At 37.6% G+C, this 27,786-nt stretch overlaps 1 protein-coding gene and 1 pseudogene across 1 annotated transcript in view; one reads left to right on the forward strand and one right to left on the reverse strand.

The window, feature by feature from the left end:
- The window catches only part of LOC114687193, a 213,127-nt pseudogene extending 188,599 nt beyond the window's left edge, over nucleotides 1-24,528 (forward strand).
- Znf804b (zinc finger protein 804B) overlaps nucleotides 1-27,786 on the reverse strand; it is a 524,634-nt gene that overhangs the window by 459,534 nt on the left and 37,314 nt on the right. The window lies entirely within an intron of this gene.

Here is a 27,786-nt window from a genome sequence, read left to right on the forward strand (position 1 = left end):
GGGATGAGGGGGCAATGGGGGGGGTAGGGGGTGGGGAATGGGCACATGGGGGAATGGGATATTCAAGCTGGAACAGGGGTGGAGTGTGAGAGCAATGAGGGAGCTATCTTGATAGAGGGAGACATCATGGGAATAGGGAGAAACTTGGTATTAGGAAAGTTTGCAGGAATCCACAGGGATGAACCCAGATTAGACTACTAGCAGTGGTAGAGGGAGTACCTGAGCTGGCCTACCCCGGTAATCAGATTGATGAATACCCTAACTGTCATCATAGAGCCTTCATCCAGTAACTGATGGAAATAGATGCAGAGGGCCATGGCCAAGCACCAGGCCAAGCTCCAGAAGTCCAGTTGAAGAGAGAGAAGAGGGATTCTATAAGCAAAGGGCATCAAGATCATGATGGGAAAACTTACAGATACAACCAAACCAAGCTAGTGGGAACTCATGAACTTTGGACTGACAGCTGTGGAGTCCATTGCTATTTTCATTGTTCAGGTCTTGTCTCAGCAGCCATATTGTTAAGGTCTGAGTACAACTTCCCTGTAATTTCTAGGAGACACCTCTTACAGCAGACTTCCTGGTCCTCTGGCTCCTCTAGTCTTTCTGCTCCCTCTTTTCCAGTGTTCCCTAAGCCTTTGGAGCAGCAGCTGTGTTTTGGATGTGTCCACTGAGGCTGGCTCCTCACAGTCAGTTGATCTCTGCATTAGGACCAGTTGTGGTTTTCTCCAGTGGTTTCCATGTGATGCAGAGTTTCTTTTGTGAAGGGTGAAAGCTGCACTTATCTGTGGGCCCTGAATTCCTATACACATAAGCAACACTAAGCAGAGTAGGCAAGCAGTATATATACATATACAGTTATATCAATAATAATCAAAGAAAAAGGAACCATCAATTAAAAATGGAATGAGAAGAAAAAATGGGAATGGCTGGAAGGAGGGGACATGAGAGAAGCTGAAGGCAGGAAAAAGAAGGATCAAAGTGATTTAATTTTGTACTGAGAATGTAGAAAAATTATTTATGGTTGTTGAAAATTCAAAGTAAAATAACTAGATATAGTGGGTAGCATCACATACTAATTTTTTAAATCTGATCATTCTTTAAGTATAATTCTTTCAATTGAAGTGAGATTTCAGGAAGCATAAGTTGCACTTTGGAATTCGTATGTGCAACTAGCAGTTCCCACTGCACCTGGACTTGACAGGATTTGACTTTTCTATGAGCTATTGTGACCAGGGGATTATGGTTTATTGTGGTTTCTTTATAAATAAACTTAATCTACAAAGGTGATCCTTGACATTTACACAATAGATACTTTATGTGCATTGTAAATCATGCCCCAGTTCACCTTTCACAAGCCAGATTCAAATGTTTATGCCAGAATTGATCGGGCATGATTTAGAGATGCTGTGGAGGTTTGGACAAGGGTGAGAAGTTCAACCTTCATGATGTGACTATGACATTTGCACATTATTATCTGTAGCCGTACCAGCCAAGTAAAAGAAAAGAAAGATAGAAAAGTGCTCTCTGACCATTCTCAACATAGCATATCCTGTTTTTTCTCCCCTCTCCTCTGCTGTGATGCAGGCTCATGTGTAGGAATATTACCATAAACACAGGGCACCTGTTCATATTTTTATACCATCCACTGGCAATGTGCCTTTACTTGATACAATTACAGTCATCTGTGTCTCTACAAATTCTCTGAAATTCTCAGTCCTCCTTCAGTTCCTGACTATGCAGATGTCAATGACAATCAACTCACAGTGTTGCCCTGGAGGTTAACTGCATAGCCTTTAATCCCAAGTGGTAGTGTACACAAGAAAGGGCTGTTTGCCCTACCCTACCTTTCCATTATTTTTTCTCCAATACTTTAAGCATCTAGTCTAGGTGTAGCAAAGACTTAAAACCAGCCAATGTTCAGATTGTAGACCTGAGAAAGAGATTAGACAAAAGCAAATATATGCAGAATTGATCTCCTCTGTTAGAGAACAAAGCACATGGTGTCACTTTTCTCATTTGGAGGAAAAAACTGTCAGGATCTTACTCTACAGTTGGCCTTTCTGATGCCTTTGGAGGTCTGCACCTAACCACTGGACCACCCAAACCCTAGGAGAAAGAGGCAGTACTGACAGAGGGTTATTAAGCAGTCTTTATTATAGGGTCTCCAAAGATGAACCTTCAAGCCTAATTGATTAAAGAAAAAAACAGATGTCCATGTCGTCAGATAATTAATTTTACAACACTTAAAAGGAAGTATCTATTGTGTAAATGTCAAGGATCACCTTTGTAGATTAAGTTTATTTATAAAGAAACCACAAGTTAAAAGGAACTTACTACTTGAAAAAGACAAAATGCCTGTATCCAGCAAAGTATGTTGCCAGTTATGCCCTCCTTATAGTGCTTAAATTATTTTGTAATCAAAATGTCTTATATTTATGCAGGTCATGGGTGGTGGTGGTGCACGCCTTTAATCCCAGCAGAGGCAGAGGCAGAACCAGACGCATCTCTGTGAGTTCGAGGCCAGGCTGGACTACAGAGTGAGTTCCAGGAAAGGCACAAAGCTACACAGAGAAACCCTGTCTCGAGAAAAAAAAAAAAAAAAAAAAGCAGGTCTTGATAAAAAAAAAAAAAAGTGCAAAAAAAATGTATCCTTTATTTGTGACCTTGTCCTTCCATAGCATGGTATTTGGATTCAAGTTTTCATTTCAACTTTGATGACACAAAGGTCAGCAAACTGATTTAAAATAGCTACAGTATGCTTACAACTTGCTGTTATAATGCCTCATAGAACAAGCTCTACTTCCTCAGTAAAACTTGGATGTTTCCTGACCTTGCCAAACACAGGGGTCAATTGTTTTGAGGAATCATCAATACATGTCAAACTTTGTAGAATTTTAATTTCTTTCTGACTTCAGAATAATTTTGCTAAATTTATTAGAGGAGATTTTGACTTTTTTACTTATATTCTTTTATGACTTCTTTTCTAAAAAGTCATGGACCTCACATGATTGTAGTGAGGAAAAATTAATTTTCCCTCATCTTGTCAATTTTTAAAACAAGGGAAACATATATAACCAAAGTACACTTGTGCCTCTTGGACAAATTAATAAGGAGGAAACATTCAAGATAAATTTCTTCCAAGAAAGTAGAAGTTGGTGGGGTCTATCATGAGGTATGCTTCAAAATATTCCAGGTGCTTTGCACTCTATTAGAAGCAAAGTAAAAATTTTTTTAAAATGTTGAAAACAGTGGTGTATTTTTATAAGAAACCATAATAGGGAATAAAAAGAACAGGGTCACACAGTGTATTATCTCTTGATGTTATTTGCTGCAGTAGTCTGTAGTTCTATGAATTTTACATTTAAAATTATGCAGGGGACCTGACGCATGAATGTTCATGTGTACGCATAGGTATATGTGCATGTAAAAGCTGAAAGGAAAACTCAGGTATCATTCCTCAGGAGTCATGTACCATGTGTTTGGGTCTCTAAATGATACCCTGGAACTCACCTGTTAGTCAGGGCTTGTGACCCAGTGAGTCCTGAGGATCCTCCCATATCTGACTCTGCAGCACTGAGGTTACAGTGTGAACCTCAACGACCGGCTATTTATAATGGCTCCGGGCCTTAAACTCAGAAGCTCATGCTTATACAGCAAGCATTCTACCAACTGAGCTCACTCCCTCTAGAGCCCCAAACATAAATTTATGAATAATATATTTAATAACTCATGTAGTTGACATAAAAATATGGTTCATAGTCATTTATTAAGATAATCCTTCATCTAGAAGCTACCATTTTCCTTTCCCAGTTTTCCAGAGAATGAATTATCTTTTCTGGTTCTTATTTTATATTTCCATTTTTTTGAAAACCACCAAAAAATCTGTAGCTCAGTAAACCTCTTCTCCAGTGCCAAAATAATAAAATAAACTGGCCACAATGCCAGGCACTTAACAATTTTATCTCATGAACAGTCTGTCCAGCAAAAACTGCAGGCAGGACTACATAGGTTAGCATATAAAGCTTCCAGATAATTTGTAAATAAGGAGGTTATTTCCTGGGGGAATTTTCAAGACATCAGCTATTTCAGTTTCCCTATTTGAATAGTAATTGAGGTCAAGGGTGAAGGGAATGTATTAAAGATAAAGGGTAAATTACAAAGTTCAAATGGAAAAGTTTCTTCCAAGTATTGCTAGAAATCCTAATCAAAGATTTAACATTTTTTATTGTGTCAGTGTTGGTGCATTAGTTATGATGAACTTACTAGGTGAATGTAAGAAATTAGCAACAGACAAATTGGATGCAGCTATTCCAGAACTTGGTGCTGTGTTTGAAACTTTTCTCTAAACCTGAAATGATTCTAAAATAAAGGGTAATTTTTGCAATGAAAATATAACAAAAGCAATTAAAATAGGAAACAAGTTACTAGTAATTTTCTCCCCTTTCCTCTCTCCCTTTAATGAATGTCACTCATAGAGCCATTAGGTGGGGCAGTTCCAAGCAAATGCAAAGAACAAGTCCTTGAGGTGCCATAGAGATCATGCAAGGTCTGGAAGATCAAGAGGCATGTACACACAGAGGAGGAGCAGCACAAGGAATGGGACCCCTGTAGCATGAATCTTAAAAGTCCTTATTAATAAAATCAAACCCGAGGCAAGTTATTGGTGTCCATGCTGGTAGATCAGAGAGACAGAACAAGCCACAGCTATCTCACCTTGCCAGTTCCTCAGCTGGTCTTTTCTCCTCAGACTGGAGGCCTCTGAGTCTTCATCTGGAATGGGTCTCAGCTGAATTACTGCTGAAAAGCCTGAATGCTTAACCAGCCAAAATCTTAACCAGCCAAAAGCCTCTAGTTTCTGGTCCTCACACCTTAATATATCTTTTTGCTACCACCACTCCCTGGGATTAAAGGCTGGCTTTCTGGGATTAAAGGCGTGTGTCACCATGCTTGGCTATTTCCAATGTGGCCTTGAACTCACAGAGATCCAGAGGGATTTCTATCTCTGGAATGCTAGGATTAAAGGTGTGAGTGCCACCATTTTCTAGCCTTTGTATCTAGTGGCTGTCTGTTCTCTGACCCCAGATAAATTTATTAGAGTACACAATATTTTGGGGAACACAATACCACCACATTTCCTCTCTTTTTGTCTAAAATTAAAAAAGCTTATAACTAATACAAGAAAAACTATCTTCAATAAGTATATACAATATATACAGCCAAAATTACATTAATGATGTCTAGTCCATTAACATTTGACAGATCTAGACAAAAAAACTCCATTATATATATTAACAATGTCCAGTCCAGTAACATCTGATAAACTCAGACCAAAAAATTTTCATTACTTATCTTATTTAAAACAAGTAGTTCCTTTTAAAAGTAGATTCCATAATCTCCCTTTTTATCTTATCATATCCATATTTTCTCTTTTTTCTTTTCATAATAGATTCATTAGTCTACCTTTTGTCATTTTTATATCTTCCCCTTTTTCTTCAGTGTAGATTCAATGATCCACCTATTTATCCTATTATTTCTTTATCTTTTTTCTCAGAGTAGATTTGATGATCTATCTCATATCTATATTCTCTTTTTCTTTTTGCTTTCTAGGGGTGAAGATATCTTTAGGGAATCTTGAAAAGAAAATTTTGGGGTTAATCATCAAGTCCTATATCATTTGTCCAGTCTCTGCATAATAGGAAAGTTCAGGGCTTGTTTCAAGTCCTTGTTTGAGTAGTCTGTCAGGCTGGATCATCTCAACTAGTTTCAACATCTCGAAATTGTCCTGACCAGTTTGTAGTCCAAAGTCGATTTTTCCATGGTGTTAATAGGCTTAATGGCTTTATCATAGTCCTTTTGAAGATTTCAAAGTTGCTGTTAGGTGTGGTCATGATTTCCCGCAGATTTTTTTTTTTTTCTTTTTTTTTTGTGCCTCCTCTGTGGTTTGGAGCAATCACAGTCTGATAAATGTCTGTCTCTCGGAACCATGAACATTCTTCCCTAGTACAGGAAATCTTCACAGCAATTTTTCCCCACCAGTTGTCTTGCCAAACTTTTCCAAACTGACCTTTGCCGATGCTTTCTTGTAACACGATGGTCCTGGCAATTCTTCTCTGAACCAGCAGCAGTAAACCCTTCGTCCCAGGTAGCAGCATCACCGCAGTCACCAACATGATGAGAAGGAGCTGGCAACGTGGAGCAGTAACCACTACTTCCATGGTCCCACCACTGTTTGTGGCTGAGTCCAGGCCAAAGCTTCTCCCAAGCCTCCTAGGCCGGCCTCAAACTCGGGATCCTCCTGCCTCTGTCTCCTTCAGCAAATCCTACCGGTGTGCACCACCACAACCGGCTGAGTGTAGCTTGGGCCTGAGCTCGGGCTCACAAGGCCACAGGCAAACAGCTTTTTCATGAATTCGTAACACGAACGTTGGGCGCCAGATGTAGCATGAATCTTAAAAGTCCTTATTAATAAAATCAAACCCGAGGCAAGTTATTGGTGTCCATGCTGGTAGATCAGAGAGACAGAACAAGCCACAGCTATCTCACCTTGCCAGTTCCTCAGCTGGTCTTTTCTCCTCAGACTGGAGGCCTCTGAGTCTTCATCTGGAATGGGTCTCAGCTGAATTACTGCTGAAAAGCCTGAATGCTTAACCAGCCAAAATCTTAACCAGCCAAAAGCCTCTAGTTTCTGGTCCTCACACCTTAATATATCTTTTTGCTACCACCACTCCCTGGGATTAAAGGCTGGCTTTCTGGGATTAAAGGCGTGTGTCACCATGCTTGGCTATTTCCAATGTGGCCTTGAACTCACAGAGATCCAGAGGGATTTCTATCTCTGGAATGCTAGGATTAAAGGTGTGAGTGCCACCATTTTCTAGCCTTTGTATCTAGTGGCTGTCTGTTCTCTGACCCCAGATAAATTTATTAGAGTACACAATATTTTGGGGAACACAATACCACCACATTGACCCCAGTATGTCAGTGAAGAAATTCACAACTGGGGGCCACTGCTTAGCCTGGGAGATCAATAATATTTACAGGGTGAGGAGGTCATTTGTGCAAGAGGGAAGCTGCGTGAGAAGTGCTGAAGTAAGGTGAAGGAGTGGTGTATGAGCAACATCAGAGGCTCCACAAGATAGAAAGAAGCTCCATGGGGATGCTGAGGCCAACCTGAGAGAGGAGACCAAGAAGCATGAAGGAAACTGTAGACATTTTGAGAAGTGTTTTGCATGAGATTTCAGAGCTGGAGAAGAGTGAAGAGGGTTGTTAGAAGGGATGTCATACAATGGACTAACAGTGCATGTATAAAACAGGAAAGCTGGGTGTAATTTCTGAGAATCTAAGCAGGTGAGATAGGGTCATTCAGTGTGTTGAACTGACCAGCACAACACCCTTTTCAGAGCCTGAGAAAGTGAATAAATGCATGTGCAAAGATGATTCATCCACCATTGGTTGTGAGAGTGTGGTCCATGTGGAAGAGGATACTTGTGAAGGAAAAGCAATGGCATCAGTATGAGACTTGGTATATTGCACTGTTAAATAAGCACAGGAAGGATAAGAGGAAGATGTTTGCAGTTGAAAAGAGGAGCTACCATCATGGAAAACAGCACACAGGGATGCATCCTGAGGTGGTAGATTTCAGTTGCAGGAGTCAGCAAGAACTGATTGTCTTCAATGTACATAAATGTAGATGTGACTTTGTAAATACGTGTGTATGTGCACTTCTCACTAAGAAAAGTTAGAAGTAGTCTTTTCTCAATAGCAGCTACTGCTCAAATATTACTTTTCAAATATCAGTCTGACTAAATGAAAGTAGAGCTCTTTAAAAGGACAGCTGTCACAGGGTAAGGTCAAGGACAGTACAGGACTGAACTTAAAGATCTGCTCTAACCAAATGTGTGATAGAATTCAGAGAATGACGAAGGACATCAAAGGCTGTGGGGCTTCTCTGGTAGACACCGAAAGTCTCAAAAACAGAAAGAGGTGGTGAGAAATGATGGAGTCGTAAAATGCAGAAAGAGGATCCACTAGTCCATAAGGTATAAATGAATATATAAGCTTAAATCCAAGACGTGCATAGTTTCATAGGACCTCTTGGGGTAGGCAGAATGTGCCCACACTACATCTCCTCAAATGACCGAACTGCATATTCAATTTTAGGAAAATGCTACATGGCAAGGTAAAGTGCCTTATCAGATTTAATTATACTCGCTTAACTAAAATAAACTTTTAAAATTTTATAATTGTTTTCTTAAAAATTGGGAGAGTATCCTGGGTTTCCTGCATAGGGAATTCAGAGAGATTATAAGATAAAAATGACACAGTTCCTAGTTGCTCTGAGAGTTAGTGGCCCCAAAAGTTCTTGGAGTGGCCAGAGGATGCAGAACTTTTCTGTCATCTTGAGCTTGTTTCATATATGTGTGTATGGTGTGTGTGTGTGTGTGTGTGTGTGTGTGTGTGTGTGTATTGTTGGTAATGTGTCTGACTTCATTAACGTACGTACATATCCTACTGATGCACGAGTTGATGGTTTCCTAACTTGAGAAGAGCCTTAATTGAAAACGTCTAAATAGTTTCCAGCATTTACCAAAGGTATTTTTTCTACATCCAACTTTTGTCTATACTTATTTTGTAATGAAAAGCACAATAACAAGAATAAAAAGATAACATTAAGATAATAGAGTGACCTTTTAAATACACTTTATCTTTAGAGAAGTCATATCATTATTTTGATCATATTCTTTCCCTCCTTCCATTCCCTCCAGATCTCCCCTTCCTTCCCACCACCCAACTTCCTGCTCTTTCTCTCTCCTAAAAATCAAAATCAAAACCAAAACCCAATGAAGTACACAAACACACACAATAAATAGATTTTAAATAAATCTATTTATGCTGTCCTACTTGTGTTGACCAGCTACTGAACATAGGGCCTCCCATGGACTGCCACATACCATATACACACACATGCACATGCATACACACACACACACACACACACACACACACACACACAGTGTCACTTCACTGGAAATTGCTGATTTCCCTAGCCCAGCAGGTATTAATTGCAAGTAGCTTCTTGGCTAGGGGTAGACTTTACTTCCGGTTCCTCTCCTCCATAACGGAACTTTGTCTGGCTTGAGCATCTGCAGTTATTTTATGTGCTGCTGCTGGCTCTAAGTTCATATGTGCATTCACCCTGCTGTGTCTGGAAGATGATATTCCCTTTAAATGTTTTTAATGTGATTACATTTGTATGATTTTTGTGGTTGTTGTCTTGTTTTGTTTTTTGCTTGTTTGGTTGGTTTGGGGGTGTCTTTTGGAGGGGTCATTCAAGATAGGGTTTCTTTGTGCAGTCCTGACTGTCCTGGAACTTGCTCTGTCGACCAGGCTGACCTTCAAATCAGAGATCCTTCTGGCTCTGCCTCCGGAGTGCTGGGCTTAAAGGTGTGAGTCACCACCACTCACTCATAGTTTTTTGTTTTCTATTTTATTTTAATTTCTGAAAATATTAGGACATTATTAATTCTCAAGTGGAAAACCAGAAGCTATGTATTAATCACTAAGGATAAAGAATAGGCAACAAACTGCTCAAATCTTTGGTCATCTTTTTGCTGTGGGATGGTCTGTATGTCAAATTGCTCTGATTGGTCAATAAATAAAACACTAATTGGCCAGTGGCCAGGCAGGAAGTAGGTGGGACAAGGAGAGAGGAGAATTCTGGGAAGCAGAAGGCTGAGGCGGAGAGATACTGCCAGCCGCCGCCATGACCAGCAGCATGTGAAGACCCCGGTAAGCCACCAGCCACATGGCAAGGTATAGATTTATGGAAATGGATTAATTTAAGCTATAAGAACAGTTAGCAAGAAGCCTGCCACGGCCATACAGTTTGTATGAAATATAAGTCTCTGTGTTTACTTGGTTGGGTCTGAGCGGCTGTGGGACTGGCGGGTGACAAAGATTTGTCCTAACTGTGGACAAGGCAGGAAAACTCTAGCTACATCTTTTTCTCATTTAAGACTTTCAGTTTTCAAAATCAATTAACACTGAAAACTTGCTTACTAAAGTAAGTTAAGGCTAGACAAAGCACTCTAGAACTTTATACTATAGAAATTAATTTTATATAAAAATTGCCATTACTTCTAAAGTAGAATTATGTTGTAAAAGCAAGAGAATGTACTTCCATAAATAGCCCTTATGTGTCTTAAAATGAGTATGTAATCATCACAGCTAGAGACTGCCAAGTCAATGCGCAGGATGCTTCATGCAGCCTGTACATGTCAGTTGGTTCACGGTGTAAACACACTGCAGAACTTACCGGGGCTCATATATACACAGCCTTAGTCTGTCTGAAATGTCTCAGACCAATTTTCACATCATGTTAAGGCCAAGTAGACAATGGAAAACAAACCAGAAAACCACAGAACTCTTTATTATTAACTTTTTGCACTATGTTCTATGGAAATTTTCCTCAGTTTTCTCCAAAAACTAATAAATTTCAGTGTTTTAATAATATTAATAAAATTCAAGGAAAAAAAATAATTTGATTCCATACAACATGAAAATAAAATTAAGGAAACAAAATTCAAAATAAAAAAGGAAGTACCCCTGCGGGGAATAAAGAAATTAATTAAATCTTATTAGGTGTCAGTCATCACATGAGGAATTTAGATGTATCAACATAGTTTGCTCTATACAACACCAGAGGTGGGATTTATACATGTTTTTATTTGAAATTGTAAAAATTGCTGCAAGGATTTGATTCATGGGTTAAGACTACAACAATAATAAAACTAAGAACAAACTTCTACCTCAGACTATGTTTTCATAAAAGCTGCATTCTGGGCTTCAAGGACTCTGGCCAAAATCTTATCTGTGGAATATTTGGAAGCTCTCAGCATTAACATGATTTTGTATGTGCATGTGTAGCAGATGAGGGAGAGAGAGAGAGAAGAGGAGAGAAGAGATATAGACAGGGGAGCTACTTTACATATTATAAAGTAGATTATATGTCAGACCTCAGAATAAAAATACATTTCTTCTGTAACTGAGTCATATAAGAAATAAAATGATACATTATCCCAAAGATGCTATATTCCTTCATGTGCTAATTCAGTCTGATTAGATAAGAGTTCCAAAGCTGTTGGATCTTAGCAAAACAAAGATACATACCCTAATTTTTTAGCAGATTATGAAAAGCCCAACTAATTTGACAAAGGATTTCCCAGCTACATTTAGTAACTTGATATTAGCCAGTTCTTGAAAGCAGAGATTAATGCCAAGAAATATACCCAAATCTTCACAATTGCAGAAATCTCTTCTTTTTTACTTTTTCTAAACACTAGTCTATCTGATGGCACATGAACTGTGTCAAGAAGTTTAGGGCAAAGTCTGTAAGTACAAATTCACCATTTCTCTTCAGCATTTAAGACCATAAATAATTACACACTCTTTCTCCATCTTAGAGTGGATATGCTCACAGCAATTACATAAGCCATTCACCATCTCTAAGAAAGTTCATGGCAGTCAAGAGAATATAACATCTTCAACTTTTAGTAAAAATAAGAGAGGATAGGGTATAAAATCTTATACTTGGATTCTGATATTTATTGAAATATATCACAATCAAGTTACCATTTTTATCATGGCTAAAAGAATAGAGCATAAGATCTTCCGTCCTAACCATTTCCACTGCATGTGGCCACAGTGTGCAGGATACTCACTGTTGTGAAAGCTACAGATCATTTTGTCTTGCAGAGTTGCAACTATGTACCTGCTAAATGACAAATCTTCATCTATCCTTTTTTCTCAGACCTTGGTGACCACCATTCTATTTTCTGTGCATATAATTTTGACGTTTTAGATACCTCACTAAAGGGAATCAAACATTAATTTTCATTCTGTGACTAATTTATTTATTCTACTGTTCTTAGTGTCCACTAATTTTGGACCATGTAAATGGTTCCCATTTTTTATAAAGATGTACATGCACCATTTTTTAAATCCAAAGGCCACCTATCAAAGGGCATTTTTATTGCTTCCATTTCTTAGTACTATGACTAGGACTACTGTGGACATGAATGAGCAAACATTTCCTTGAGAGTTAGCTTTCCCCTGTTTTTTACATATCCCAGAACTGGGATTACTCGATCATATGTCAATTCTATTTTTAGTTTTGAAGAACCTTCATGATGTTTCCCATTGCTGTGTCATTTTATAATCTTACTAATAACATACAAGGGTTCTTTTATGTATCTTGACAAATTTTCCCTGTGTTGTTTTAATAACAACTGTTGTAATCAGTATAAACTGTGTTTAATGTAGCTAGTGAATGTAACTCGAATTGCTAAATGGTCTTATTAATAAAAATCCTGGAGACAGATATTGGGATAAAATCTGAGAGATCAGAAAAGCAGAAAGAAGCCAGCCATGTTCTTACCACTTCAAAATCCTCAGCCAAATAGGGCTACTTCCTGTATACCCACACCTATATGCCTTTCTGTTCTGCATCTCACTTCCTCTCTCCACCCAGCTACATCACTTCCTGTCTTTCTATACAGACCTCCAGACCTTTTGGTTAACTAGTGTTAGAATTTAAGGCGTGTGCCACCACACCTGACTCTGTTCCCAGTGTGGCCTTGAACTCACAGAGATCGGATGAGTCTCTTCCTCCCAAATGCTAGAATTAAAGGTGTGTGCTACCATTGCCTGACTTCTATGTTTAATATAGTGGCTGGCTTTTTCCTCTGATCCTTAGATAAGCTTTATTAGGGTGCACAATACATTGGGGGACACAATATATCACCACAAGTGAATATAGTTGAAATTTTATACAAAGCATTAAACATTTCTTGGCATGAATAAATCTGAATTTCTTTTGGAATAGAGGAATTTTTTATCTTCTCTAGGTTCAGAAGGAAGAGTTATTGTCTAGCTCTCCAACAACTCAACTATTACATCCAAACTGTATTGAGTCCAAGAAGTCTGTAACCCTCTTATCTGTTGTGAGTTACTGTGGTAAGAGTGACTGCACCAGCTTCAGTGAAGAGGAGAAACTGTCTATGTTCTGTAAGAATGTTTCACCCAGCATATCATGCAGTATGTGACCATCAAAGAGTTTTCAATCTGATATTCTTAAAAACATGAATGCAGCGTTCTGCCCTGCGGGAGTTTCTGTACTAGATTTTCTGAGAATTCACATTAGAGCATCTTTTATTTCATATTCAAGCATGGCTGATAACAAAATACTTTTTTAAAATCTTTAAAACCTTTTATTCTAACTTCAGGAAAGGGTAGTTGTCAGTTATCACAGTGAGTGTAATGTCTGTCTGTAACTTGGCCTTGAGTTTCATATGTATAGAATTTAATCGTTAGGCAAATGTTTCATCGCTCTGTGGAACACCTTGCAGTATATTTCAAACACTTACAAAATGATCACTTTTTCATGTTATCATCTGTATTATCCTAATTATGAAGTGGATTAATAAAAATTAAGATTTAAAGCTATTCATATGCTGTTGCTTATATTAACAAAAAAAATTGTAGGCAATTCAAAATGGCTAATGCCATGACTTGACTGATATTAAATTCATCCGTATAATGAAAACTATGCAACCAGTAAGCACAATGCTTTTGTGTTATGTCTGATGCTTCATTAATGGTTTATGTAGTATATAGCATGTTAATGACAGTTTCATATACTTTTGTATATGTTTATTTTTATTAATAATAAAGGCATTCAAAATATAATACTAGGTGGCAAAAGCAAGATAGATGATGTAAGTCCAGAAAAAGTACAAGAAGTCTCTGTGGTGTAATAACAATGTTGCTTGTCAAATAAAATTCACTATACATAAAAACAAAACTTACTTAGCTGCAACTACTGGGGAGGATCATAGGATATCTGTGGTCAATGATTTCTCTGAATTAGAAGATTGGTGTGAATATCATCTCTATGTTCATCTTTATTCTCTAGATGTAAACAACCTGAATCTTATAAAATGATAAGGGAGGAAAATTAGGCAGGGATACATGATAGCCCTTTCTCAGGGGGATTCACAGCTACGTAGCCCAGCCTCTGAGAGCAAAAGGCAGGACAGCATTTGCAGAGAGCTGCCTTCCATCCCCAGAGGACATCACCATGCTGACAGACTGGTGTGCCCTTGAAGGAAGCTTCCTTTCTAACAAACTGTGTGTTGACTCTATCTCCTCTCATACTGGTGATGGGAAAACAAATCAATGTTGTTGATGAGAGGATGTTTTATGCACAGAAAAGACCAGTTATAGGTTTATTTTGTCTATGAAGCTTAATATTAAATTTCATTTTAGTTATTTGTGTTTGAAGTAGGATCTTCCTCTGTACTTCAATTATCTTGATGTTCACCAAACAGGCCAGGCTAGCCTTGAATTCTTGGCAAACTTCCTGCATCAGCCTCTTGCATCCTGGATGACAAGTGAGTACCACTATGGTTAGTTTAATTTTTTTAAAGTTTCAAATTAAAAAACTTAATTTACCCTCAAGTTTGTAGTACTCATTCACAAATTACTAGACTGAAATATTTAATTGTACCTTCTCAGAAATTTTCAACTTATCATTGGCCCAGATGTTAAAAATTCTTAAAATTCAAGTAATTTCAAAATAAGTTGCCTTTCTAACAAGCCAAATATTTTAGGCAGACAGGGAGATAGATAATAATTGATTACTTATACATACATAAAAATACTAAATATTCTAACATTATTTAAAAATCTGGCAAGATTTAAATCTTAAAATAACATATCGAAATCAATTACTCAGCCACACATTTGAAGATGGAATTAAAAGGCTAATTTGTTAGTTCAGAAAGCCAGGTTTTCTTGACACACTAGATAGCACAGAATAACCAGTATCACAAATCTATTCTTAATGCCAAGAAATTGCTGCCAAAACTTATTCTTTCAGAATGTTACCCTACAAATTACAACTCTTTCAAGGTTAAAAGCTTGTTCTCTGACAAGGAAACAGGATGTTGCCAGCTTAACTGGCATGGACATGCAGGACTTCATTTGCACTGCAGTTGTCAGGCCTACAAGTGACACCCCATCCTATACCCTCAGTCTGTAAGAAGAATTTAGTAACTTGGAAGGGCTGGGCTTCTCACCCCAAAGCGGCATAGCCCAAAACTATAGCTTTGACCAATTTTAAACATAAGTTGATTTTCATCCTTCTAAGTGTACTGCTTGATAAAAGCCAGCCTGTTAGGACACTATTTCATTTAGTTTTAAATTCTATTTAGATTCTCCCCTTCCACTGGAAAAATAAACTGTATATATATGAATGTATATATAGATATAAAATGTGTATGTATATGTATGCACATATGTATAGAATATTGATTAAATTAAACTCAATATCATTTATAGATTTTAATCCCAATGTCTAAACTTTCTTTACCCAGGCATATTCATGTCTCCACATTTATTATGCAGATAAAAACAAGAGTAAGAAAGATGGCTAAACCTTCAAAATGTTACTTTGGAAGTCAAAAGAGGTCATGGCATTCTTATATCCTACCTCAACACCAGGAAACATAATGATACTTTCTAGTGGAAACTGGGGTGTAAATACATGCTTCGTATCTCTCTCTTTTTCTCTTATTCCACCACTTTTCCTTCCAGAAGAGGGAAAGAAAGTCTACAGTACATACTGACTCAGAGGCTGACCTCCTATGGGTATCCTCTGGGGGTTCCTGTATCAGAGCCTCCATGTTGCTCTCATCCTCCAGGCTGTATTAACAACGTGGACTTTTAACTTACAGAGTGAAGCAGCATTGTAGAGATTTTTCCACTTCGAGTGTAAGAATTCTATCAACTGGAGGGTTTAATAATGATGAAGAAAAATTATTCTACTTAGGAAACTTTTGCTTACACCCTCCTGGCAGAAAGGTGAAATGGGCTTAATACACCAGTGATTTATTTCTGAAATAATTATTTACTGATTTCAATCCCAAAAATTAAAAAAAAAAAAACTAACAAGCAATTTGTAATGATGTAAGAACCATAGTTTGAGATCTTTCATACCACGTAACTCTCACAGAAACAGAAACAGCAAAGCTGCAATTTTATCTGTGTCATGAATAAAAAGACATTGACATCAGCCCCAGGATTATCATCTGCCTGCTCAGGAGAAATGATTAATTTAAGATAAATAGGTGCTGGCTTCACACACGTTGATTGCATTTCCTGGCTACTGCCTCAGCAACTCTCCCTGTCCACAGTCATAAAGTATTCGGAGAGGCCATTGTCTCCTCCTCAAGTCACACAATGCCTTCGGGACTGAATCCGGAGCCCCTGGACACGAAAATTCTAGTTGAGTTTTATTTCCTTCTCTATCACCTGCTGGGATGGTGTTCATCCTTTTTGAGTTTTTCATAACATAAACTTTTTGTTACTTGTTTTTATATAAAGTGTCAGAAAACTCCTTAACTATAAATGTAGTAAGAAAATTATGTCTTGTAAATTAGTAACTAGAGAAAGGCAATGATAGCCGGATTTGCTTGTCAGAATTTGCAGAGTATAACTATGCTTTTCTTTTCCCTAAAAAGATCTTTTCCCCTGAAAGTGACCCTCTAAAATAAAGACTAAAAGTATAAAATTGTGCCTACTCCAGAAAGTGTCAATTCTTTATTTTAAAAAAACACAAACAAACAAAACAAAACAAAAACAACAAATGTCTTTTTGAAACCAAAGAAGGTATTCAAGAAGCCAGGGACCCACACCTGATTTCAGTATTGGAAAACATGACCAACGGAAATCTCCTTGCGAGTATGCGACATGGGTCTTAGGAAATGAGCTTATAAAAAATGCAAAACTAGCTTGGCTCCAAAATAGATCACTGGAGGCAAATCTACCATCTAAGAATGAGTCACTAAACACAAGTTGCACCATGGGTCTTAACCTCTACCACCTCCTTAGAAGCTCCTCCCACAGCCCTTTGACCCCGGGACCCAAGGTAGATGTTCAGTGTGGTCAAAAGCCAAAGCTGAAAAATTATGTTTTCTTCTACTCTGTTGTGGCTTGCTGGCAAAAAAAAAAAAAAAAAAAAAAAAAAAAAAAAAAAAAAAAAAAAAAAAAAAAAATTCCAGAAATAAGGAGAGACAGAGAGAGATAGGGACTCGGAGATAGAGACAGAGACATAGAGACAGAGGCAGAAACACAGAGACAGAGATAAAGAGAGAGACTGATATAGTCCTTAACAAATAAGTACAGTATTTTGAGCAATATATGAAGGATATAATTCATCATGAAGGGACTTAATATCAATTTTAAGTAACTGTCACCACAGAAAGTAAATTAATGTTCAGTGGGGCTAGAGAGATGACTCAGCAGAAAGAAGCACCTGCTGTTCTCGAAGAGGAAATGGGTTCTGTTACTATTTCCATATCAGGCTGCTCGCATCGGCCTGTAATTCCAGTACCAGGCGGTCAGATACTTCAGCAGGTACTTGAAAATCTATCTGTGTGTGGTGTGTGTGTGTGTGTACATATATATAATTACTTGATTGAAAGAGTTAATGATTCTAAAGAGTCTAAAAATTGAATGATTTTAATATTTGACCCTAACATGATTTGGAGAATTTTGCATTGATAGTTGTGTTTTTATTTGCTTTGTCTGATTATGGATTTCTCTGGTATGCCATAATTAAACAGCAGAAGTTATGCAGTCAAATAAAAATAGAAAATCACACAGAGAATGTAAAATATTCACATAGAGATTATATTTCTAGTAATTAGGTCATTGGGCTAGGAGTTAAGTCCTTGTTTAGTTCAAACAGTAGCCTATATAATGGATTATTTAAAATCTCCCACAGTTAAAAGAAGCACAAAGTGATTGGATTTTAGAACACAAGGCACATAGTGAACGAGGCTACTTTGCCTGGAAAATCTCTTGTGAAACAGGAATCCATTTTGAAATGATTTCCAAGAGGCCATTTGTGGCCTCCGTGAAGGGCAGAAGGTGCCTGTTTTATTGAGACAAAGAATAAAAGAAGTGGTATGTACTGCACAGTTATTTATGCAGCCCCAGGCCAGCAATGCAAGATGAAGGGCAGTACATGACTGAGTATTACACTTGTTGGATATTATATCAGGTGATCTAATCACAGGCATCTTTACCATGTCCACCAATGAGGTGCTCATCACCCATGGGGACCCACACTCTGGACTTAACAACACCACCCCTATCTTGCCTCCTTCCACGACTCTACTTTTAAAAAATACATGCCCAGCCCCCATATAGGATGTACCTTTAAGTATATGTATTAAAGACTGATCTACTACTGCATTAGTTTTTGTTTTTTTTATGTCCACATTGTTGCTAATGTTAGTAAACTTAGTTTCTGAAAATATGTGTTGGTTCCCTGAATTTGAATGGGAATATGTCTTTGAATTTAGTATGACTAAGAACAGTTTCAGGATAAAAGTAGTTGTTAAATAAATTTGGGAAACTGTTTGGGGATCTAGGACAGAGTCAATCTGCACAAATATTTCATGTTCCTTTTACTAATCTCCTGGTTACATAAAGTAAAAATAATATGGTTACATGGAGTTTGATAGACGTTACTCTTTAAATAAATAATTGTTAAAGTTCTAAATTCTAATAAAAATTCTCATTTTATGTTCAGGATGTAATAATATTTTAGTAGATGTTTCTGACTATAAGATTTTTTTTTGCCTTGCCAAATAGCCCAGAAATATTCATTAAACTACTCACCAACAAGCATAGAACCTCATTATATTACTTCTTTTCCTAAAATAATGTTTAATGTCTACTGAGTACTACATCATTTGAATTTAAATGATTAATTTTGGGAGAGTCCTGGCACCCTGTTGTCATCAAAACATCTATCATCTATCTGGCATCATGTCCCTGTTGAAACTTTCATGTAAATATTTTGTCAACACTGTTATAAGGTAAACAACTTGGAGGTGTAAGGGCACTAAGCTTCCTTGTACTGCATTTCCCTTAACTAGGGTATGATTTGTATTGGTGCTAAGCTCCTTCCAGATCTAAAAGTAGAGTAGCCCAATTTTCTCCATATAATACAACAATTCAAGAAAGATAAACCAAAAGCAAGCTTGAAAAAGATACTCACTTTTTGAAGGTGTTTTACCATAATTGATAATATACATAGTAGATATTAGTAATAGAATTGCAAAGACGTTATCCCATGCATACTGCCTTTTGAATATATAAAACATCCAGGTCCCTCCAAGATTTTATGTCATGGTAAAGTTGCCTGTGAATAGATCACCTGACATAATATCCAACAAGTATATTACCAAATCGTGTACTATCTGCCACAGAAACAGAAAACAAACTAGATAGATAATAAAGGAAACATGAATATACTTCAGAGTTTAGTATTATTTATAGTCTAGAAGATGGCGGTACAGCCTGTTACCTTAAGATATTTCCAGGCATATAATGCATCATCGTTTTAGATTCCACCTTACCCACAAATCACAGTAGCAGTTGGGGGAGGGACTAGAATGCTTGTTTTCAGTACAGTAGTTACCTTATAATTGTCCTCCTCTATGATTTGCTATCCAAACACTTGCATACTTTTCTGACAAATGCTTGAGAGAAGTGCCTACCCTCTGACCATGCACTCTGCTGTGCTTCACTTAACTAGACTCCTCTGAAACATTTACTTTTAAAAATATCCTATCTAAAATGTCCCAGAGAAACTGGAATTGACATATTAAGGTCATTGCAAACCTTAAATACCTTGCCCCTTTCTTTGAAACCTCCCTTCTGTATTGACCTTCAGAACCTGCCTTTATTTTCCATCTCTTTCTGCTCTTTTGTTGGCTCTTTCTATGCTTCCTCAATGAACATGTTCCACAGATGCTCTTACCACCATTTGAATGTCGTGGCCACACAGCTTCCTATGTGCTCAGTTCTTCCCTCAGTGCAGACAAAAGTTAAGTGTCATCACAAGTTCAGAATCCTCACATTCCCATCTTCGTTTATATGTGGATTCACCCATGTCAACTCCAATATAATATAACTTGTCTCTCCACTACAATGGTTATTGCTTGTTTCTTCTCTTCTTTATTGTCAGTGCCTAGGGAAGGCACTACGGGACAAAATGTAAAAAAAAAAAAAAAAAAAAAAAAAATTAACTTATGATTCAAATTGACAAACTACTTTCTAGAAAAGTCAAGTCAATCTATTATTCAATTGACTGAAGATAAGACTTTCGGTGCCAACGATAAAGGGTTCTGAGTGCTACTAGTATTTCCCACCTTGAATTTTTTATTTTCAGAGACAACTTCTGAAAGTAGATATAATTACATAATCTCAATTGCTTTTAGTGAGAGACTAAAATCTAAACTCTGGGTGTGGCATTTGAGTCTCTATGAACTCATTCTGACTTTACTTTCTCCTCTTTCACACTCTCCCCTCCCAGTCACTCTATAACCCAGGCCAACAACTTACCTCCTGGCTACACATACATTCACCTAGAGAGACCTTAGCACAAATCGAAACCGTAATGTATAAGCAAAACACTTGTAAGGCAAAGAAAAAAAAGCAGTCAGACTAAGCATTATGGAATAAGAACCCTCCAAAAATACCATTGAGTTCTTTCTTTTTGTGTCGGCCATCTACTGCTGGCCATGGAGCCTGCCCTTCAGGTGGTTTGTGTACCCAGAGATTCTCCTTTGAAGAAAACTAATTTTTCCTTTGTGAACAGTTGACACTTGGAGATAGCTTCTTGATTAGGGGCAGGAGTCTGTGTCCACTTCCCCTCTCAGCATTGGGACCCCATCTGGCTTAAACCTGTCTATGGCCTGTGCATGCTGTCACAGTCACTATGAGTTCATATGTGTATCAGTCATGTTCTGTCTAAATTCTTTGTTTCCTTGGTGTCCTCCATCCCCTGGCTCTTATAATCTTTTTGCCTCCTCTTCTGAAAAGTTCTCCAATCCCTGAGGCAAGGGATTTGATGAAGATCTCCCAGTTAGGACTAAGTGATGAACTAGGTTTTACAAGCAGTTCTCCACCACATATTTAAAGACACGCCAGATTTACAACACTGTTAGTTAGCCTCTTCTCTCTTAAAGCAAATTAGGTCTAAATACTAGAAGAAGGTTGGCCAAACACAAATGGATGAGCTATACTGATCAGCTTCCTGTTAGGGTAAGAAAATACACAGAGATGCAATAGCTTTTTTCTCACAGTTTAAAGGTTTCAGCCTGTGCTCCTCTACTGTGGGATGGTCTTTCTGTATGCTGTGAATATGTGTTGCTACTATTGGTTAATAAAAAAGCTGTTTTGGCCTGTGGTAAGGCAGGAAAAGAGCCAGGAGGGAAATTCAAGAGAGATACAGAGAGAAGAGGGCAGAATCAAGGCAAACACCAACCTGGCACCCAAGGAGCAACATGTCAACTGATCAGTAATGCGACAGCCATGTGGCAAAACATAGATTAATAGAAACAGATAATTTAAGATCAAAGGGCTAGCTAGCAAGAAACCTGAGCCATAGACCAAGCAGTTTATAATTAATATAAGCTTCTGAGTGATTATAATAATGGCAGCTGTGGGACCAGGCGGGACCAGAAAACTTCTGGCTACAGTCATCTGGCTCAGTTGCCTTGATTTCTATGGCTGAGATCTGGAATATGTGGTAGAAGAATAAGACACTCACTTCAGGGCAGCCCGCAAATAATGAATGAGGTCAGAGGAGGGCCAGAGTTCTATGATCACTTTCAACAACCAATGATCTCTAACCTTGAAATATTTCACCATTCACAAAATACCAGAGACTGTAGAGCACATGAAGACCAAGGGGATGTTCCAGGTCTAAATTATGGCATGGGCTTCACTTCAAAGATAAGCCACACATTTTATTGCTGTTGACTGGGATCCAGACATTTACCAAGCCTGGAGATCCTATGACCTGTAGATTGTTGTAGCTGCCATAACACACTATTGCCTTTTTTCAAAGAAGTATCTCATTTCATAACTCTCAACATGTGCTCACACTTCAAGTTTAGTGTCTTCCCCTGCCTTCTTTGATTTCATCACCTTTACCCATGCCACATGTATCATTGACACCTATCTAAATGCTTATTCTTGAGGCAGGTGCCAGGACTCTTTTCTCTCAATGTTCATTGTTTATATCATTTACCATGATACTTCCCTCCTATATTAACATGGGACCTCCAGATCCAATAACTAAATAAAAATTTTCCTGTGAAAATATATGAACAGATTTTCAAGAATGTGTCCAATGTTCAGACCCATTTTAAACAGACAGTAGACATTTATTAAATATTTGAATTTAAGAAGTAGCCCTGTGCTTTCTTTGACAAATTACTTCCAAACAAAAGTAATTCTTTCACACTGCTTTTGGAAGAAACAAGAAAGAAAGAAAGAAAGAAAGAAAGAAAGAAAGAAAGAAAGAAAGAAAGAAAGAAAGAAAGAAAGAAAGAAAGAAAGAAAGAAAGAAAGAAAGAAAGAAAAAAGGAAAGAAAGAAAGAAAAAAGGAAAGAAAGAAAGAAAGAAAGAAAGGAAGGAAGGAAGGAAGGAAGGAAGGAGGGAGGAAGGAAGGAAGGAAGGAAGGAAGGAAGGAAGGAAGGAAGGAAGGAAGGAAGGAAGGAAGGAGGAAGGAAGGAAGGAAGGAGGAAGGAAGGAAGGAAGGAAGGAAGGAAGGAAGGAGGAAGGAAGGAAGGAAGGAAGGAAGGAAGGAAGGAAGGAAGGAAGGAAGGAAGGAAGGAAGGAAGGAAGGAAGAAGGAAGGGAAGGGACAGTATAACATGCTGAAGAAAGCAGTATAACATTATTTCTTAGTAAAGTTTTAACTCTAGTGATTTGGCAACAAATTTTTTTCTGGTGTGTTCCATGAAACTGTCTACTTAGTCTGACAAGAGTGTAGCTAGAGTTTTCTCTCCGGGTCTCACCAAGCCCGGGCAGTCCTGTAGACCAATTATAAAGTAAATATACATTCGCTTATATTATTTAAACTGTTGGCCTAATGGTTCAGGCCTACCATTGTCTAGCTCTTACTCTTATACTCAGCCCGTTTCTGTTAATCTATATGTCACCACATGTTCCGTGACTTTACCTGCTGCCTTTACATGATGCTCCCTGGATGGTAGGCTGGTGTCTCCCTCTTCTCCGCCTTCCTGTTCTCTCAATTCTCCTCTCTACTAGTCCCACCTATACTTCCTGCCTGGCTACTGGCCAATCAGTGTTTTATTTATCAATCAATTATCCACAGCACAAGAGCATGACCTTTTAGTGGAAGGCTTTACCAAAGTGTTTGCTAGGTTACATAGACCATTTCTTCTGTTAGACTGGTGGTTCAGTTGTGTTAAAACATAATGAAGTTAAAGGAAATAGTCCTCATTTCCTCTAATCTGAAGCACAGATAAAAGTTTAAAGTAGAGCTGCTGTTCTCTGTGGAATCAAGTCTAGTTATTCACAACCATACATTCTAAAAGCAAAAATTCAAGAGATATCCTCAAAGGCACCCCATACTTCTGTAGTGGTTTAAATGAGAATAGCCCACATAGACTGGTATATTTGAAGAGTTGGTTCCCAGTTGGCAAACTGTTTATGAAGAATTAAGAGGTGTGGTCTTCTTGGAGGAGTGTACCACTAGGGATGGGCTTTAAGGTTTAAAAAAGCCCACTCCAGGCCCAGTCTCTCCATCCCTCTGCTTCCCACTTCTGGATCAAGTGTAAGCTCTGAGCTACTACTGGTCTAGCCCCATACATGTCTGCTTGCTGTCATGCTTCCTGCCATAATAGTCATGGACTTACCCTCTGAAATAGTTAGCAAGCATTCAATTAAATGCTTTTCTTCTATAAGTTGCCTTGGTTACACTGTCTCGTCTTCACAGCAAAAGAACAGTGACTAAGACAGACCTGTTCCTCTTAAGATGATGCTAATGTAAGAACTGGCACTAGGAAAACCCATCTATCCTTTATATTTCAAAATTCCTGAAGTAGGGAACTTCGTCCTCTACATACCTGACATTTCTAAGAACATCTGAGACTCATGAACATTTCATAACCCCTACTGGACTCTACTTCCCTGAAATTAGGAAGAGTTTATGTGTTTACATCTTGCACAGTGCTCAAACTGTCAATAAATCTGGGATAAATGACCAGTCAATGAGAGGAGAATAATTTTGTTGATTCACAGTTATTATGTAGATATTTCCCTTACATTTATTTTATTCATGTGCTATAGGATCTCTGTCTTCTTAAGTAGCCATCCAGCAAGCAAAAACAAATCAGCTAATGCACTGTATTGAGCCAAGTTGGCAATTTGTTAAGGACTCTGGTATGTTAGTTAAAAGATGTGCCAAACCTGATAGTAGAGAATTCCAGGAGACTGCTATGCCTTTGTAATAGAATTTGCTATAACAGGATGTACTGACTTCTGTGTGGAACTGATCCATGTCCATATAAACAGCATTACTGGGGTAGGTGGGGTTTTAATGCAAGCATGACAAGAAAGCTGATGAGAGTAGACTTAAATAATGTGTAAATTATTTAACTATCCTCTGTTTTAACATCTTCCTCTATAAATTGTGAAAAGAATGTCCACCTACATAAGGCAAACGTATAATATAATAAACATGCTAAGAGGGCTTATTATGAATATTAAATGAGTATGTGAAAAGGTACCTACTGCAGGTCATAAATGATGTTTAATCTTCTCTGTCTCTGGCCTATGTGTCCTACACAAACAAAGGACAAAACTCGAATCTGGACAATTAACCCAAAGAATGAAGTCTGTAAGATATCACAAGATGTACTTTTTGACATGTGTTATGAACACGTTATGAGAACTAAGCTGGTATGAAATAATAGGGTGCATATGTAGAATAATTGAAAAGGATTAACACCACAAGTTCCTTTTTACTAATAAATGCTTAAAAGTTGAACTTGGGCAGCTACTCTAACTATCACTCTGGATAAAATAAAGCAAATGCCTCTTAAGCCAGCTTGATACAGAGAAGAATTCTGTTGGAGTCACCATCTGTGATGGACAACGAGGATTGTGGTGGTCAGGAGCTCAGATAATGAGTGTCTACTAAGAAGTTTGCAACTGTAGCTATACATTACAATCAATCAGAAACTGGTCAAGCTGCATGGTGTTGCTTTCCTCTCGTTACTGATGCCATTTTAGTATGACTGAAAAAAAAGCAAGAAAACAGGATATATGTGACTTAAACTTTTTAGACAGTCATGTGGCAATAGTACCAAAGTTCAGGTGAACAACCTAACTAACATTTGAGAAATGGAGAAAAAATACATTGGGGAAATAGAATCAAACCATATAACCATCTAGGGTAGTAAAGCTATTGTTTTAGATGCATTAAATTGAACCACACAAAATTGTCACAGTCAGATAATTTTTAAATTAAAGAAATGATAATTTGTGTTTTTAAATCTAACACCAATTAGGCTTTATTCAGAGATTAGTATGTTTTGAAACATGATGGATTTAATTGAAACATTACATCACTTATTTATTTAAATGGTGAAAAACCATTTTTCTATTAGGTTTATATTAGAAATAAAAAGATATGTAAAAGAGAAGGGCGATAGAATCCACGCCTTGGAAGGGAGGAGACTACCACTGAACTCCTTCTTATAGGAGTATGAATGAGAAAGGCACATAGAGTCTCACGGAGAGGTTGCATTCCCCAGAGAAGCAGGGGAGCTATTAGGTGTGATGCTAATAGAGACAGAAATCCTAAGGAAGCAATTCAGCCAAAGCAATGCGGGGGTAACCAGGCTTTATGGGAGGGAAGCAGAGACAGGAGAGGGAATAAGAACTAAAATATACTTTTCATTATTTACCACAAGATTTATGGAGCCCCAAAAGATAGTGACAATGTGGAAAGTGAGTTAAAATCTCATTCAAAGCCCACATGCAGATTATCTTCTCTTCTTATTTGTTCTTTCTGAGGACGTATTATAATCAGAAAAAGATATATGAATGACAGCAGAAATATAAAGTAGGATAGTAATCCCATAGTTAACCTTATTGTGAAGGCTGGCCTTAGGCTAAGTTTGGGAGGAAACTGTGATCTAAACAAAGAATGTCTGATGAAAAAGAATCACACCTGCATCTAAAAGGTTTGTTTGACTTTGTGCATTCAGAAAGGGGTTCTTGGTAGTTCTTGACAACTATGAGCAGTACTAGTATTAGGTAGCAGACATTCTGCTATATGTCCCTATGTTCACTCTGGTCTAATTCACCATTGGAAGTTGGTAATACCATAGATGATTCTGTGCCCATTCAATGTAGATCTTTCTTTTCTAGTATTCAAGTACAGCAAAGACTTTGTAAAATCACTAAAAAATACAAACATAAGTATGAATTATTATACAGGCTCTTATTTTATACTCTGAGATTAATGTTTGGGGTGGAAAAATATAGAGGAGTATGAAGGAGACAGTGAAATTTCAAATGCATTTTGAAATAAGGATTTTGTTTGTTTGTTTTTTTCAAGGCAGGGTTTATCTATTTCACCCTGGCTGCCCTAGAATCTGATTTGTAGACTAGGCTGGCCTTGAACTCAGAGATCCATTCACCTGCCCCTGCTTCCATATGCTGGGATTAAAGATGTGAGCTACCACCTCTAGAAAAATATGAATTTTTAAAAGAAGGTAAGGCATATAATTTAGGATTAACTTTTAAGACATATAAAAAGACAAGACAAATGGGTTTGATCTAGAAACTAAGAGACAAAAATTAGTCCAGATATTAGTAAGGAATTTCTTTTCATTGTTTAGAGTTACTTTATTTTTTAAGATTCTAATATAATTACAACATTTCACCCTTACCTTTCCTCCCTCCAAACCTACCCATATACATTCCATGTTCATCTTCAAATTCACTGTTTTTTACTAATTATTATTCCATATATATATATATATATATATATATATATATATTCCTAAATATAACCTGTTAGATTTGTATAATGTTACTTCTATGTATGTTTTCAGGGGGGCTGACCATTTAGCACTAGACAATTTTTGCAAAGGAAAAGAACTCACTAAAAAATAATTATAATCTTGGTACCTAGATTTTGAAAGAGTAGATTTAACTTAACGTCAGTGGGAAGAAGAGTTGTGCATCAGTGACTGGAAAGAATGGTCAAGAATCTTGTGTGAAGAGGAGATACTTGAATGGGCTCAGTTTCTTCTTTGTCAGTGTCAACTAGCTGCATCCACTTTGAAGTTTTTGAGAGAAAAGATTCCAAGTCCATAGATGAGCTCAGAGGGATCAAGGTACTGCATCAATTATGCAGTCAGGAGGCAGGAGGAACATTGAGGACCTTTCCAATGTCTTCATAAAAGTGAATACAGAGACCAATGAGTTACTTCAAAGAAGCAGAGTGTAAGGTCTTTATGATAACAGCATATGATAATGATATCTTTATGGTAATAAATTATCTTTATGATAATCAGCATTGTCCAGAGCTTGATGCCAAAAGAATTCCACTAGGTCACAGATAGGGATTTGGAAAAAAAAATTAGGGACATCCAGTTTCAAGAAACCAGGGTAGGAAAGGGGGCTGTTGGAGACTGTGGTCAAAACTGTGCTGTTTCACAAACCAATAAGGAGAATTGAGAGAGTTCCAGCCCCCAGACAAGGCATTGACTAAGTGAACCACTTGGGGAAGATTCAGTGAGTGATGAGGTGAATCATAGTGAGTGAGAAATTATGGTCGATTGTTATGTATCACACAATTAAAGATTTATTAAATCACCTCTCA

Source organism: Peromyscus leucopus, chromosome 3, assembly GCF_004664715.2.
Source record: "Peromyscus leucopus breed LL Stock chromosome 3, UCI_PerLeu_2.1, whole genome shotgun sequence".
In the NCBI taxonomy this organism is placed as follows: Eukaryota; Metazoa; Chordata; class Mammalia; order Rodentia; family Cricetidae; genus Peromyscus; species Peromyscus leucopus.